Here is a 14420-nt window from a genome sequence, read left to right as displayed (position 1 = left end):
GAGGAAGAAAGAAGAGGACAAAGAAGAGTGAGAAAGAAGAAGATTGAGAAAGAAGAGGTAGAAGAAGATAAAGAAGAAAAAGAGATGGAGAAAGAAGATGAATAAGAAGAGTGAGAAAAAAGAGGAAGGAGAAAAAGAAGAGACATAAGAAGAGGGAGAAATAAAGAGATGGTGGAAAAGAAAAGTATATACAGGAGGAATAAAAGAAGAGATGGAAAAGAATAAACAGAAAAATAACAGAAATCAGAATGGAGGAAAGAAACAGGAAAAGGGAAAAATAAAAAGAAATAGCAGAGATTTAAAGAAGTTTTCCCACAAACAAAGTTCATTTTAAAGTTGATTTTAATCTATAATTTTGGAATAATAATTTCCACAATTTGATGTTATAAAAATGTCTCTGTGCTGGGATAATCTAATCAGGACAACACAGGATCACAGATGATCACAGATGATTCTTTCTGTGAGGTAAAACATTTTGTTTCCTGTTGTTAAACAATGTTTTACCTCACAGAAAGACATATTTCTGATCCCATGCTGTATTGTCTGTGTACTTTTCAGTGCCCCCCCCCCCTGGCTCAGTAGATGTGGTGTGATCAGATCATGTCCTGTACGGTCAGACACGGCCATTACACAGTACACAGCAGGGGCACATATATAAGATTATCTCAGCACAGGAACACATGGCCCCCAAAGCAGGTACAACATAACTTACAAAACCATTTTTTTAGGAACCACATCACGTTTGAAGTGACTTTGAGAGGCCTAAGTGACAGAAAATACCCAAACGTGACCTCAAATGTGGTCAGAAACCTGTTTGGACAAATGGGAGGGCCCGGAATAGAAGAAGCAATATTTGAAATTTGGAACACAAATTTGGCTGAAATACACTGTGTGCACCATGTTCCATTCGCCGGTCCCCTAAGATACCTAAACAGCAGAAACCCCCACAAATGACACCATTTTGTAAACTAGACCCCTCAAGCATTTTATCTAGGGGTATAGTGAGCATTTTGAACCCACAGGTACTTCACAGAATTTGCTAACATTAGGTCGTCATATTGAAAATATTAATTTATTTTTTTTTACAAATATGTTGCTTTACCAACAAATTTTGCACTTTTACAAGAGGTGACACTGAAAAGGGACCCCACAGTTTGTTACCCACTTTTTAATAAGCTTGGTGATACCCGACATGTGGTCAGAAAGTTCTGATTGGATAGACGACCGGACTTGCAACGGAAGGAGCAATATTTGAATTTTGGAAAGCAAATTTGTCTGAAAAAGATTGCGGGTACCATGTTGCATTGGCAGAGCCCCTGGGGGACTTAAACAGCAGAAAACCCCCACAAGTGACCCCATTTTGGAGAATAGACCGATCATGTAATTTATGTAGGGTTGTGTTGAGCATTTTGAACCCTTAGATGCTTCACAGAGCTTTTTCAAATGGGGATATGAAATTGATGCTTATATTTTTTTCCCAAAATTTGTAATTTTGACATTGGATAATAGGCAAAACCAGACTCCATTATCTGTTACACAATTTCTCCCAAACACAATGATCCCTCATACATGGTCAAAAACTAAAGTTTGGGCTCATGGCAAGGCTCAGAAAGTGAACAGCTCTTGAATTTTGGAACGCAGATATGGACATGTTGCATTTGCAGAGCCCGTGAGGTGCCAAAAATGTAGAAACCCCCAAAAGTGACCCCATTTGGCAAACTAAATCCTATAATGAATTCATCTATTGGTGTGATGAGTATTTTTAACCCACAAATTACACAGAATTTAGATTAATTGTAGGGTTTTTCCTCTGAGATTCAACTTTAGCCTGAAAACTTCAAGTCACACAAATGGTAACAGGAGAAAATGGACAGGATAATTTGTTATGCAATTTTTGCAGAATGTAGCAGTACCCCATGTGTGGTTATACACTATTATTTGTGTGCACAGCGGGGATCAGATCGGAAGGAGCATGTCTAGAATGCCATTTGAATAGATTGTAGCCTCCATTAGCAGAGCCCCTGAGGTGCCAGATCAGCCAAAACCCCCACAAGTGACTCCACATTGGAAATATCACTGCATCAGGAATTCATCTATGAGTGCAGTGAGAATTTTGAACCACAGGGGCCTCACAGAATTTTATAACATTGGGACGTAGAAACATATTATTTTAATAGTAAAATTTTTACTTTTTATTAGCTGAAAATTTGTAACACAAGGGTGAAAAGATGAAAATGGAGCCCAAAATGTATTGCACAATTTCTCCCTAATGCAATGCCCTATATTTCATCAGAAACTACTGTTTGGCCATACGGCCAGGCTGAGCAAGAAGGAGATATTTGCACTGATTTTACTAAAATAATTTGCGGTCATTTGTGGAGCCCCTGAAGTGTCAGAACAGAAGAAACCCCCAAAAGTGACTACACCTCTCAAAGAATTTATCTATGGCTGCAGCAACTACTTTGTAGCATCTACAAGTTTTTTCCAGGAAATTACAAATATGCTAGATTAATGCCCATACATTGTGCCCCATATATTATAGTGCCCTCGTACATTGCGCCCCATATATTTTAGCACACCCATATATTGTGCCCTTCTCCCCCATACATTGTGCCCCATATATTGTAGTGCCCTCATATATTGTAGCACTCTCATACATTATGCCCCATGCCCCCCATACATTGTGCCCCAATATATTATAGCACCCCCATACATTGTGCCCTGCTCCACCATACATTGTGCCCCCATATATTGTACTGCCCTCATACATTGTGCCCTCATATATTGTAGCACCCCCATACATTGTGCCCCCATATATGGTAGCACCCCCATACATTGCACCATGATATATTGTAGCACCCCCATACATTTTGCCCCCATATATTGTAGCACTCCCATATTTTGTGCCCCAATATATTGTAGCGCCCCCATTTATTGTCCCCCAAATATTTCTGCACCCACATACCTTGTGCCCCCATATACTGTAGCAGCCTCATACATTGTGCCCCCATACATTGAAGCACCCCCATACATTGTGCCCCCATATATTGTAGCGCCCTCATACATTGCACCCCCAAATATTTCTGCACCCCCATACATTGTGCCCCCATATATTATTGTGCCCTCATATATTGTAGCACTCTCATACATTGTGCCCCACGCCCCCATACATTGTGTCCCAATATTGTAGCGCCCTCATACATTGTGCCCCCATATATTATCGCACCCCCATACATTGTGCTCTGCTCCACCATACATTGTGCCCCCATATATTGTACTGCCCTCATACAGTGTGCCCTCATATATTGTAGCACCCCCATACATTGTGCCCCGATATATTGTAGCACCCCCATACATTGCACCATCATATATTGTAGCACCCCCATACATTTTGCCCCATATATTATAGCACTCCCATATTTTGTGCCCCAATATATTGTAGCGCCCCCATTTATTGTCCCCCAAATATTTCTGCACCCACATACCTTGTGCCCCCATATACTGTAGCAGCCTCATACATTGTGCCCCCATACATTGAAGCACCCCCATACATTGTGCCCCCATATATTGTAGCGCCCTCATACATTGCACCCCCATATATTGCAGCATGCCCATACATTGTGTCCCACACCCCCATCCATTGTGCCCCCATAGTTTGTAGCACCCCCATACATTGTGCCCCGTGCCCCCATACATTGTGTCCCAATATATTGTAGTGCCCGCATACATTGTGCCCCCATATATTGTAGCACCCCAACCATTATGCCCCCATATATTGTAGCGCCCCAATATATTTTAGCACCCCCATACATTGTGCCCTGTCCCCCATACATTGTGCTTCCATATATTGTATTGCCCCCATACATTGTGCCCCCATATATTCTAGTGCCCTCATATATTGTGCCCGCATATATTGTAGTGTCCCCATACATTATGTCCCATATATTGTAGCGCCCCCATACATTGTGCCCCCATATATTGTAGCACTCCCTTACATTGTGACCCGGTCCCCCATACATTGTGCCTCATATATTGTAGCGTCCCATATATTGAGCCCCCATATACTATAGTGCTCCTATACACTGTGCCCCCATATATTGTAGTTCCCTCATATATTGTGCCCTCATATATTGTAGCACCCCCATATTGTGTCCCCATGTATTGTAGTGTCCCCATATATTATAACACCCCCATATATTTTGCCCCCAATATTATAGCGCCCACATACACAGTATCCCCATATACTGTAGTGCCCCCATACACTGTGACCCCATCTATTGAGCCCCCATATATTGTAGCGCCCCCATATATTGTGCCCCCATATATTCTTGCGCTCCCATATATTACGCCCTCATATATTGTGCCCAGCTTGTGCTTCTGGAGATACGCATCCCGTAAATTGTTAAGTGCGCTCTTCCCACTAAAATAATGACACACACGACCGCTTATGTCAGTGTAGTTATGGGGGGCTCTGAAGGAGGGGTGCATTTAGATTTGGGACCACAGAGTTCATTGGATTCTATTTGGGGGGTGGGAGCTTTATCACTTTTCCAGAGTCTTTCTTCTATCAGTTATGTGGACCCCCCGATATTTCTAGTGACAGATGACGGACCTGAGTGGGGGCTGGGTTTGTGTGGGATAAGTTCGGGGTTTTACTGGTAACATTTTGGGGCACAGAACATTTTTTGATAGGTTTTAGGGTACGGCTGGGAGCACATTCTTGTGTTCTACGCTGAGCACTTACATCGGGGTTTCCATGTAAATCCCCCAAAAATGTAGACTCCGTTTAGAGTCTGTTCCGGTCGTCTACATTTGTGCACTGAAAAGACGTCTAAAATGACGAGACACGGCTGGACTGGAGACCAGACGGAGTCCACAGTGTCGCCATTTGCCTCAGTGAGTGGTTCTGTCAGGGGTTTTGAGGCTTTGCCTGAATCGCAATTTTTGGGATTTGCATGGAAACCCCGATGTAAGCGCTCAGTGGAGAGCGCAGGATAAATGTCAGCCGAGCCTTGGTTCGATTTTTGGGAGGAATAATGAAGGAATAGGCGGCAGTAGAGGAATAGTTATTTGTGCGCGGTTCACTGTGCTGTATTAGTGATAGGACGGATTTACTCTTCGGGGCGGTGCAGTTAGAGCGAAACCTGACATGTCACTTTTTTCTGCTTTGTAATTTTTACACACTAAAATCTGTATTTTACAAAAATGTATTTGTTTTTGCATCTCCGGATTCTGAGAGCGGTAACTTTTTTATTATTTTCCTGAATGAACCATATTAGGGCTTGTTTTTTTGCGGGACGGTTTGGCGTTTTCATTTCTATAATTTTTTTTACATACACGTGGTCAAAATTGTTGTCACCCCTCGTCCTTCGTTTCATGAAAGAAAAACCAGTAATGATCACAGAAATAACTTGAATCTGACAAAAGTAATAATAAATAAAAATCTATGAAAATGAACAGATGAAAGTCAGAGATTGCTGCTTTTCTGCTTCCACTCATGACACAGGTCTGGACAGAAATGGTTGTGGCGCTCCCCTCCTCCTTCTCTTCCTCCTCTTCCTTCTCTTCCTCCTCCTCCTCCTCTTCCTCCTTCTCGTTTCCTCCTCCTCTTCCTCCTCGTCTTCTTCCTTCTTTTCCTCTTCCTCCTCCTTCTCCTCTTCCTCCTCCTCCCTCCTCCCTCCTCCTCCTACTTCTCCTCCTCCTCTTCCTCCTCCTCCTCTTCCTCCTCTTCCTCCCTCCTCCGCCTTTTCCTCCTCCTCCACCTCCTCCTCCACCTCCTCCTCCTCTTACTCCTCCTCCTTTTCCTCCCTCCTCCTTTTCCTCCTCCTACACCTCCTCCTCCTCTTACTCCTTCTCCTCTTCCTCCTCCTCCTCTTCCTCCTCTTCCTTCTCCTCCTCCTTCTTTTCCTCCTCCTCTTCGTCCTCCTCCACCTCCTCCTCCTCTTACTCCTCCTCTTCCCCCTCCTCCTTTTCCTTCTCCTGCTCCTCCTACACCTCCTCCTCCTCTTACTCCTCCTCCTCTTCCTCCTCCTCCTCTTCCTCCTCTTCCTTCTCCTCCTCCCTCCTCCTTCTTTTCCTCCTCCTCCACCTCCTCTTACTCCTCCTCCTCCCCCTCCTCCTTTTCCTTCTCCTCCTCCTCCTCCCTCCTCCTCCTCTTCCTTCTGATCTTCCTCCTTAAGATATTTTGTTGCACAACCGTTTGAGGCAATCACACGATTCCTGTAACTGTCAATCAGACTTCTCCACCTCTCCACAGGTATTTTGGTGACTCCTCGAGAGTAAACTGCTCCTTGTGTCCGGTGTTTGAAAGTTGCCTTTTCCAGACGTTTCAGCTCTTTCCAAAGCTGCTCAATAGGATTTAGGTCAGGGCTCATAGAAGCCACCACAGAATAGTCCAATGTTTTCCTCTTAGCCATTCTTGGGTGTTTTTAGCTGTGTGTTTTGGGTCATTATTTTGTTACAAGACGCATGACCTGTGACTGACACCAAGCTTTCTGACACTGGGCAGCACATTTCTCTCTACAATCCCTTGATAGTCTTGAGATTTCATTGTACCATGCACAGATTCAAGACACCTTGTGCCAGATGCAGCAAAACAGCCCCAGAACATAACAGAGCCTCCTCCATGTTTCACAGTAGGGACAATGTTCTTTTCTTGATATACTTCATTTGTCCATCTGTGAACCTAGAGCTGATGTGCCTTGCCAAAAAGTTCCATTTGTGTCTCATCTATCCATAGGACATTCTCCCAGAAGTTCAAACAACGACGGATGGTGCGATCTGACACTGATGTTCCTGGAGGTTGAAGTTCACCGTTAATCTCTTTATAGGTTTTTCTGGGCTCTTTTGTAAGATGATGGACGAGTTCCTGCCCCTGAAGACACAAAATGTGTTTATATATATATATATATATATATATATATATATATAGATAGATATTTTAATATTAAGATATAAAGTGATATTATGTAGGAATGTTCAAGATGTAGCAGAGTTAAGAATGTTACTATGTAGAGGTGTAGCAGTGTTGATGTAATGTCTGTATTGGTATAGGGTGTAATGTTATCTACTATATATATAAGGTAGGATGCTTAATAAGGTATGATAAGTGTTATAGGGATGAAGGTGAAAGGTTAAGTCTGCCCAACAATAGACAGTTGACAGTTGGGATTAGCCTATAGGGGAGGAGCTACTGCTGAGGGAGAGGGACGGTTTCTGTGTGAACGTCAGTCAGGCCTCAGCCTGTGACAGAAATAGAGCTCAGGTGTGAGGAGCAGTAGAGCCCCATGACGTGTGTGTCCTGAAGAGAGGGAGACCATTACATAGTATGGTGTGACTGAGGAAAAGAGGGAACAACTGAGAAAGAGAAGGAGGTGACCATGACACGGAGTGATGTAGAGGAACTGGGTCAGTGCAATGACCGAAGGAGCGAGAGACCGAAAGAGACAGGTCCTGGTGCAAGACAGAGCAGGACAAGGAATGGAGTGATTGTCTTGAGCAAGTGTCCCTGAGGTGTCTTCAGTATCTTATAGCTCAGTCCAGCCATATTGGCCACATCCCTCTAAGAGGGAAAAGACGTGTAACTGCTTGAGGAGGAGAAGGACTTCCAAGGACTGTGATGTGGTGCTAGGCTGAGTAGTGAAGGGAAGAAAAGGACTAATGGAGGTTGGAACAACTGAAGTGAAACGTGTGCTTAATGATCCTCTGTGATACTGAAACTTGTAAGAAGATTTGTGTCCGCCATCTAGTGCACATTGTTGTTGACAAGTTTATGTTTAGTAAAACAACGTTTTTTATGAACTTGTGGTCAGGCTTGGCCTGGGGTTTATTGGGCCCACCAGAGGAATTAACCCCAGGGGCCCACCTTACAGCGATATGCAAATACCTGTTAGCCGTTATCCTCATTCTAGTGGAGCGCTGACTGTAAAGCACAGCCGGCTCCTGCACATCTCCTGTGCACACACAATTACTGATGTATAATTACAGTAGTTTGCAGTAAGGGGGATCTTTGGTGAAAACAAGTGATCCACAGGTTTGGTAGGTGATCACTTATTGAATGAATGGATCCGGGGACGAGTCGGACATCAGCTCCACTTTCAAGGGGATAAAAGTTGCACGATCAGTGCAGGTCCCAGCGATGGGTCCCCACAGATGAATAAGTTATAACTTATCCTTAGGCCATGTTCACACGCTCAGTATTTGGTCAGTATCTTACATCAGTATTTCTAAGCCAAAACTAGGATTGGGTGATAAATGCACAAATGTTTCTATTAGACTTTTCCTCTGATTTTACCACTCCTGGTTTTGGCTGCAAATACTGAGGTAAAATACTGACCAAATACTCAACATGGGCACATGGCCTTAGAATAGACGATTACTAAGCATATTTACTACAGTGTAATAGGACAGGGAGGAGTTAAACATTCAAGTATTTAATCTCTACTGGAAATAATCTTTCCTCTATTGATAGAGAGAAAAACACACAAAAACAAAACACAGTCCACTCTACCAAGACCAATAATACCACATACTGGGAGAAATGCCTATACATCATGACCAGACCACATATTACCACCACATAGTAACCGAATACAACCACATACAAGAGAGACCATAATCAGAGCACATAATGACTGAATATTGCCACATACAAGGGAGAAATACCTCAACACTATGTCCAGACCACATAAATGACCAAATAATACCACAGACAACAAAGAAATACCACCACACTGTGACCAGACTACATATTACCACCACACAGTGCCCAAATAATACCATACACAGGACCTCGCAGGACTTTTGAAAGAACTACTACAGGGTCAACCTTGTCACAAGTCATCCAAAAATGCACCCATCCACGGAACTGAGACCAATGAAGCTGCATTCACTCAACTGAAGAAGATGGTAACTGAAGCACCAGTGTTAGGCTACCCCGACTACAACTGTCCTTTCCGTCTTTGTACGGATCTCAGCAAAGGAGGACTTGGAGCAGAGTTTGCCCAACTACAGGACAGAAAAGCAAGAGTGATTACCTATGAAAGTCTAGCACTCCTACCAACAGAGACAAATGACAAGAATTACAGCTGCTTTAAGCTGGAATTCCTAGCAATGGTCCGGACTGTCACTGACAGAAGTAAAGATTATAGGGCAATCTTTGTCATTTTTACTGTCAACAACCCACTGGCTCATGTAAATTATGTTTGGTGCCATGGAACGAAGATGGCCGTCCCATCTCACTAACTTCCAATTCACTAACAAGTACCGAACTGGTAAATGTAACACAAATGCAGATGCACTATCCCGACTACTACTGAAGAAGATACTAATAGAGATGAAGAAGACTGGGAAGAAGTGGAAATGCCTACCTTCTACTTTAATGCCACCAACCACAAAGCTCTTATGACTAGAAGAGGAGCCAGATCTCACCTGCACAAGCAGAACAAAACCTGCAGACAGATAAAGTCCACTGTCCTCAGATTCAGGGAGAGGAAAGTCTTGAGAGATTTTAAGAGGCTTCTTGGAGCAAAAAGAGAACTCGATAGAGACCAGCGCAGAAGAGCAGATCTTGAAGTGATCAAACTTTGGAGATGTCAGAGGCAGCTATTCTTAGAGAGAGACATATTAGTTTGGCAAACTACAGACCCGATTACTCATAAGCATGTGGTCCAGATCGTATTGCCCAGGCAGGGTGCCATCACAATTTTGGAGGCCTATCATGACCAATCAGGTCACTTCGGATGTCAAAAGACTGAGGATACCATAAGAAGATTATTATTCTTGGATCAGCATGTATAAGGATATTGAGAAGGTGCAGCCTATGTACTGCATGTACTTTGAGTCAAGGTGCATGTCCATCCCATCATCACTCACAAGCCATTGGAGCTAGTTGACCCAAATAATGTAAAACTACAGCTCAGCTAATGTGGAGTTGTTCAGGCCCTGACCAACATTGATCATTATACTAAACTTGCAGTAGCTGGACCTGTGAGAGACCTTACAACTAAAACCACTGCTGAAGTTTTCTGGAGGAACTTTGTTCAGCCCTACAGATATCCAAAAAATATTTTGGCTGATAGAGGATCTGCATCTTAGTCACAACTGGTTAAAAAACTTTGGTCCCTCTATGGATGTAAGACGTTGAGAACATCTGCAAACTATCCACAGTGCGAGCCAAATGTTAATTGAGATGCTTTGTACTAATACATGCCCATCTGTGGCACCCCAGGGGTCTGGGAGCCACAGTGGCATTGCCCTCCTCACAGGGGGTGATGCCATGCCAGGAGGCAAGGAGGGGGCCTCCCATGCTAGGTCCACTAACACACAACATTTCCTAACTCCAGACCAGTAAAGGGTGCTCAAGAACCCGTTTTGAGGGGAGCTTCCCTCTGTATACTGGCCTGGAGGAGGGATTACAGTCACACACACAGAAACAGAAAGTAAAACACTTCAGACCATCAGAGGCAAGCAATACAGATGGACGCTGAAAGAGAGCTGTCTCAGATAGCTCTCCCAGGACCAGGCGCAGTAAGCAGGATCCCGGGGTCCTAGACTGTTGGGTGCTAAAGCCCCATCAGTGAAGCCCGGAGGGCAGGAGATTTCAAGTCCCCTGACCCAAAAGAACACCCAAAGGTGAAGTAGCAAGATAGAGCCTGGGGCCGCAGCTACACAGGCGGTACCTGTGAACGGCTCACGCTGCCTGCCAAAAGGGAAAGGACAAACAACAATAACTAGGAAGAGGGCCACTGTGTGGCTCCAAGCCACAGAGACTCACACACTTAGTGCAACAAGGAAGGCCTCCAACCCACCTGGCAAGGTGAATCCCCTCATTGCTTCCAGACTGACCGGACCCTCATTATCCTCTGGACCAGACTCCCGGGCCTGTAATAACATCTGCCAAGTAAAGGTAAAGGAAACTACAGCCTCTGTGTTGTCCAGTTATTACCGGAGTCCTCAGTCCTGCACCCCAACATTAAATCACCAAGACTACCACTCCCAACATCCCTGGTCCTGAGCTCTGCCTGTGGAGAGCTGTACGATCCGAGTTGCGCTACCATCTGCCCCAGAGGATACCTCCCGCAACGGCATCTCCTATATTAGCCGCAAACCACAGGTGGCGTCACAAATACAAGCTCTTATACTCTGTAAATATTCCCTTCATCCATCTTTATTGACACCGCCGGGATCACGGAACCGGGCCTGGCTGCCATGACATCCCACCCTCTACACCGGCCCGGTGACGAGTAACCCCCCAGACGCCGTGGGCGCGTTACATCCTAGAGCAGACGGGCCACGTGTCAGGATTGATGGATGTGTAGAATATTACCAGCCACTTCTCTGCAGGATACACTCATAATGTTTGGCCATCAGGGAAGACTACCATCTGACACTGCCATGCAAGTCCACGTCAGAGAGACGGTTAACCCTCTTCCACATCACGATTGGGTCAGAGAACATCATTGACGCCTAAACGAAGCCAATGCCATTGTGGAGGACTACATGAAGATCGTATGTCAAAAGCAAGACGAGAAGTATAACATGGATGCCGGAGCTAGACCTTTGAACATTGGAGATCATGTTTGGTTGAAAACGAATCATGGGTCCAGCAAATTAGATGAAAAATGGGAATCTGAACCATATTCTGTTCAAACTCTTCCTCAACCTGGAACAGACATTGATGAGAATGTTAAAGAAGGAGAAGAAAAGATCAAATGTCACACGGAGTTTTGCACAAACTTTGCTGACTGTCATAGTAATGTCAGGCTCTGTTCAGATTGCAAATTCAAGATCAACACTGGCAGACTCGGGCGTCAACCTGCTGTGGGCTCAGTCATAGGAAGGCTAGCAAGAGTTAATCTCTGCTGGTCTGCTTGTTAAGCTCCTGTGATCACATTTGGTGGGAAAGCCAATCACATCTGATCCCTTACCTATTTATGCTGGTGGAATCCTTCTACCCCCAGCTATAGGCTATTCTATGTTGGTCTGTGGGCTTTGTTGTCCCAGACTCGGAACAGTTGTGGAGTTTACCCCTGTTCTCTTGCTGCTTCCTTCCTGCTCTTGTTTTCCTCCTAAACTCTTATTGTCTTATTCTTCTGTGTGTGTGCTGTGTGACAGAGTTTTGTTTTTTCCCTTGTTTGTCTTTTTCTGTGGTATTCAACACACTCCTGTCCCGTCCCTCCCTTGGGGGAGAGGGAATAAGATGAGGGAATAAGATGAGGAGCAGAGTCAGGAAGAAAACTCAGGCCTCTCCACCATTGGGAGTATCCCTGAGGTTTGGGATAGCACAGGGCCCCTTAGCTTCAGGGTCACTTTAGGACCCCCAGTTCCCAGATGCTAATTAGTTCTCTAAACTCAACATTAGGGGGGTTATAATCTGATCCTGGTCAGGCAGGGGGATGAGTGGAAGACTGCGTTCAATACGCTGGAGGGGCACTTCGAAAATTTGATGATGCCGTTCGGTCTAACCAACGCGCCTGCCGTATTCCAGCACTTCGTTAATGATGTGTTTTCTCACCTGTTAGGGAAATTTGTAATCATTTACCCTGATGACATTCTCAGTACTTCACAAAATTTTGTGTCTCATTTGGAACATGCCAGAAAGAATAAATTGTACGCTAAGTTAGAAAAATGTGTCAGGAACTCCAGTTTTTGGGATACATTATTTCTGCTTCAGATTTTCAGATGGATCCCAGTAAATTACAGGCTATTTTGACATGGGACCGTTCCGAGAACCTCAAAGCTGTGCAACGTTTTTTTAGGTTTTGCGAATTATTGCTAGAGGTTTATTAAGAATTTCTCTGCCATAGCAAGACCGCTTACTAACAAGAAGAGTACGGACTTCTGTAGATGGAGTCAGGGTGCTTTATATGTCTTAAGAAATGCTTCTCATCAGTACCTGTATTAGTACAGCCTGACGTGTCTCAACCTTTTACAGTGGAGGTTGATGCGTCAGAGGTGGGAGTGGGAGCTGTGTTGTCTCAAGGTCCATCACGTGGTAAACTGTGTACATGCACTTTCTTTTTTTAAGAAATTATCTTCAGCGGAATGTAATTGCAATATAGGTAACAAGGAATTACTGGTGATCAAGTCAGCATTTGAGAAATAACAACACTTTCTTGAGGAAACTGCTCATCCTGTGACACTAAATACCAACCATAAAAACCTTTTCTTTCATGAGTTAGCTAAGCGTCTTACACCAAGACAAGCATGGTGGTCAATGTTTTCCAATATGTTAAAATTTTGCTACTTATTGTCCAGGGTCTAAGAATATTAAAGCTGATGCTTTGCCCAAGAGTTTTCCGGGGGGATGGTGGGAGTGGACCCCTGTGAGGAACCTGTCCCCAATCTTCAGAAGGGAGTGGTGGGGTCGGCGCTCAGTACTGATGTGGAATCTGAGATTGCTGATTCTCAAGGTGAGGCATCTTCTGGGGGAACAAGTCATTTGTTCCTCTGAATCTTTGTCTTAGGATTCTGGAGGAGCATCATTCCGTCCTGGCTGGTCACCCTGAGGTGAAGGGCACTCTGGATCTCATATGTCACTTTTGATGACCCAGAATCTGGAAGGATGTGGTAACCTATGTCTCTATGTGTGCCATCTGTGCTTGAGTGTCCCTAGCCAACCTTGGACAGACATTTCCAAAGTCTTTATTATGGAACTTCCTCCCTCTGCTGGTAATACGGTCATTTTTGTTGTGGTGGTGGATAGGTTTTCTAAGAGTACCGTCTCACTAAACGACGTACCAGCGATTCCGACCACGATATGACCTGGTCAGGATCACTGGTGCGTAGCTACATGGTCGCTGGTGAGCTGTCAATCAGGCAGATCTCACAGTGACCAGCCACCAGCCACTCGTGGAAACGATGCTGCGCTTGGTAACCAAGGTAAATATCGGGTAACTAAGCAAAATGCTTTGCTTGGTTACCTGATATTTACCCTGGTTACCAGCGCACACCGCTTAGTGCTGGCTCCCTGCACTCGTAGCCAGGGTACAAATCGGGTTACTAAGCAAAGTGCTTCGATTAGTTACCCGATGTGTACTCTGGCTACGTGTGCAGGGAGCCAGCACTGGCAGCCTGAGAGCGGCGTACGCTAGTAACCAAGGTAAATATCGGGTAACCAAGCAAAGTGCTTCGCTTAGTTACCCGATGTGTACCTTGGTTACCAGCATCCGCAGCTTCCAGACGCCAGCTCCTGCTCCCTGCACATTCAGATCGTTGCTCTCTCGCTGTCAAACACAGCGATGTGTGCTTCACAGCGGGAGAGCAACGAGCAAAAAATGAACCAGCACTGTGTGTAACGAGCAGCGATCTCACAGCAGGGGCCAGGTCGCTGCTTAGTGTCACACACAGCGAGATCGCTGATGAGGTCACTGCTGCGTCACAAAACCTGGGACTCAGCAGCGATCTCGCTTTGTGAGAAG

This window comes from Anomaloglossus baeobatrachus, chromosome 1 (genome assembly GCF_048569485.1).
Source record: "Anomaloglossus baeobatrachus isolate aAnoBae1 chromosome 1, aAnoBae1.hap1, whole genome shotgun sequence".
NCBI lineage: Eukaryota > Metazoa > Chordata > Amphibia > Anura > Aromobatidae > Anomaloglossus > Anomaloglossus baeobatrachus.
This window is presented reverse-complemented; position numbering follows the sequence as displayed.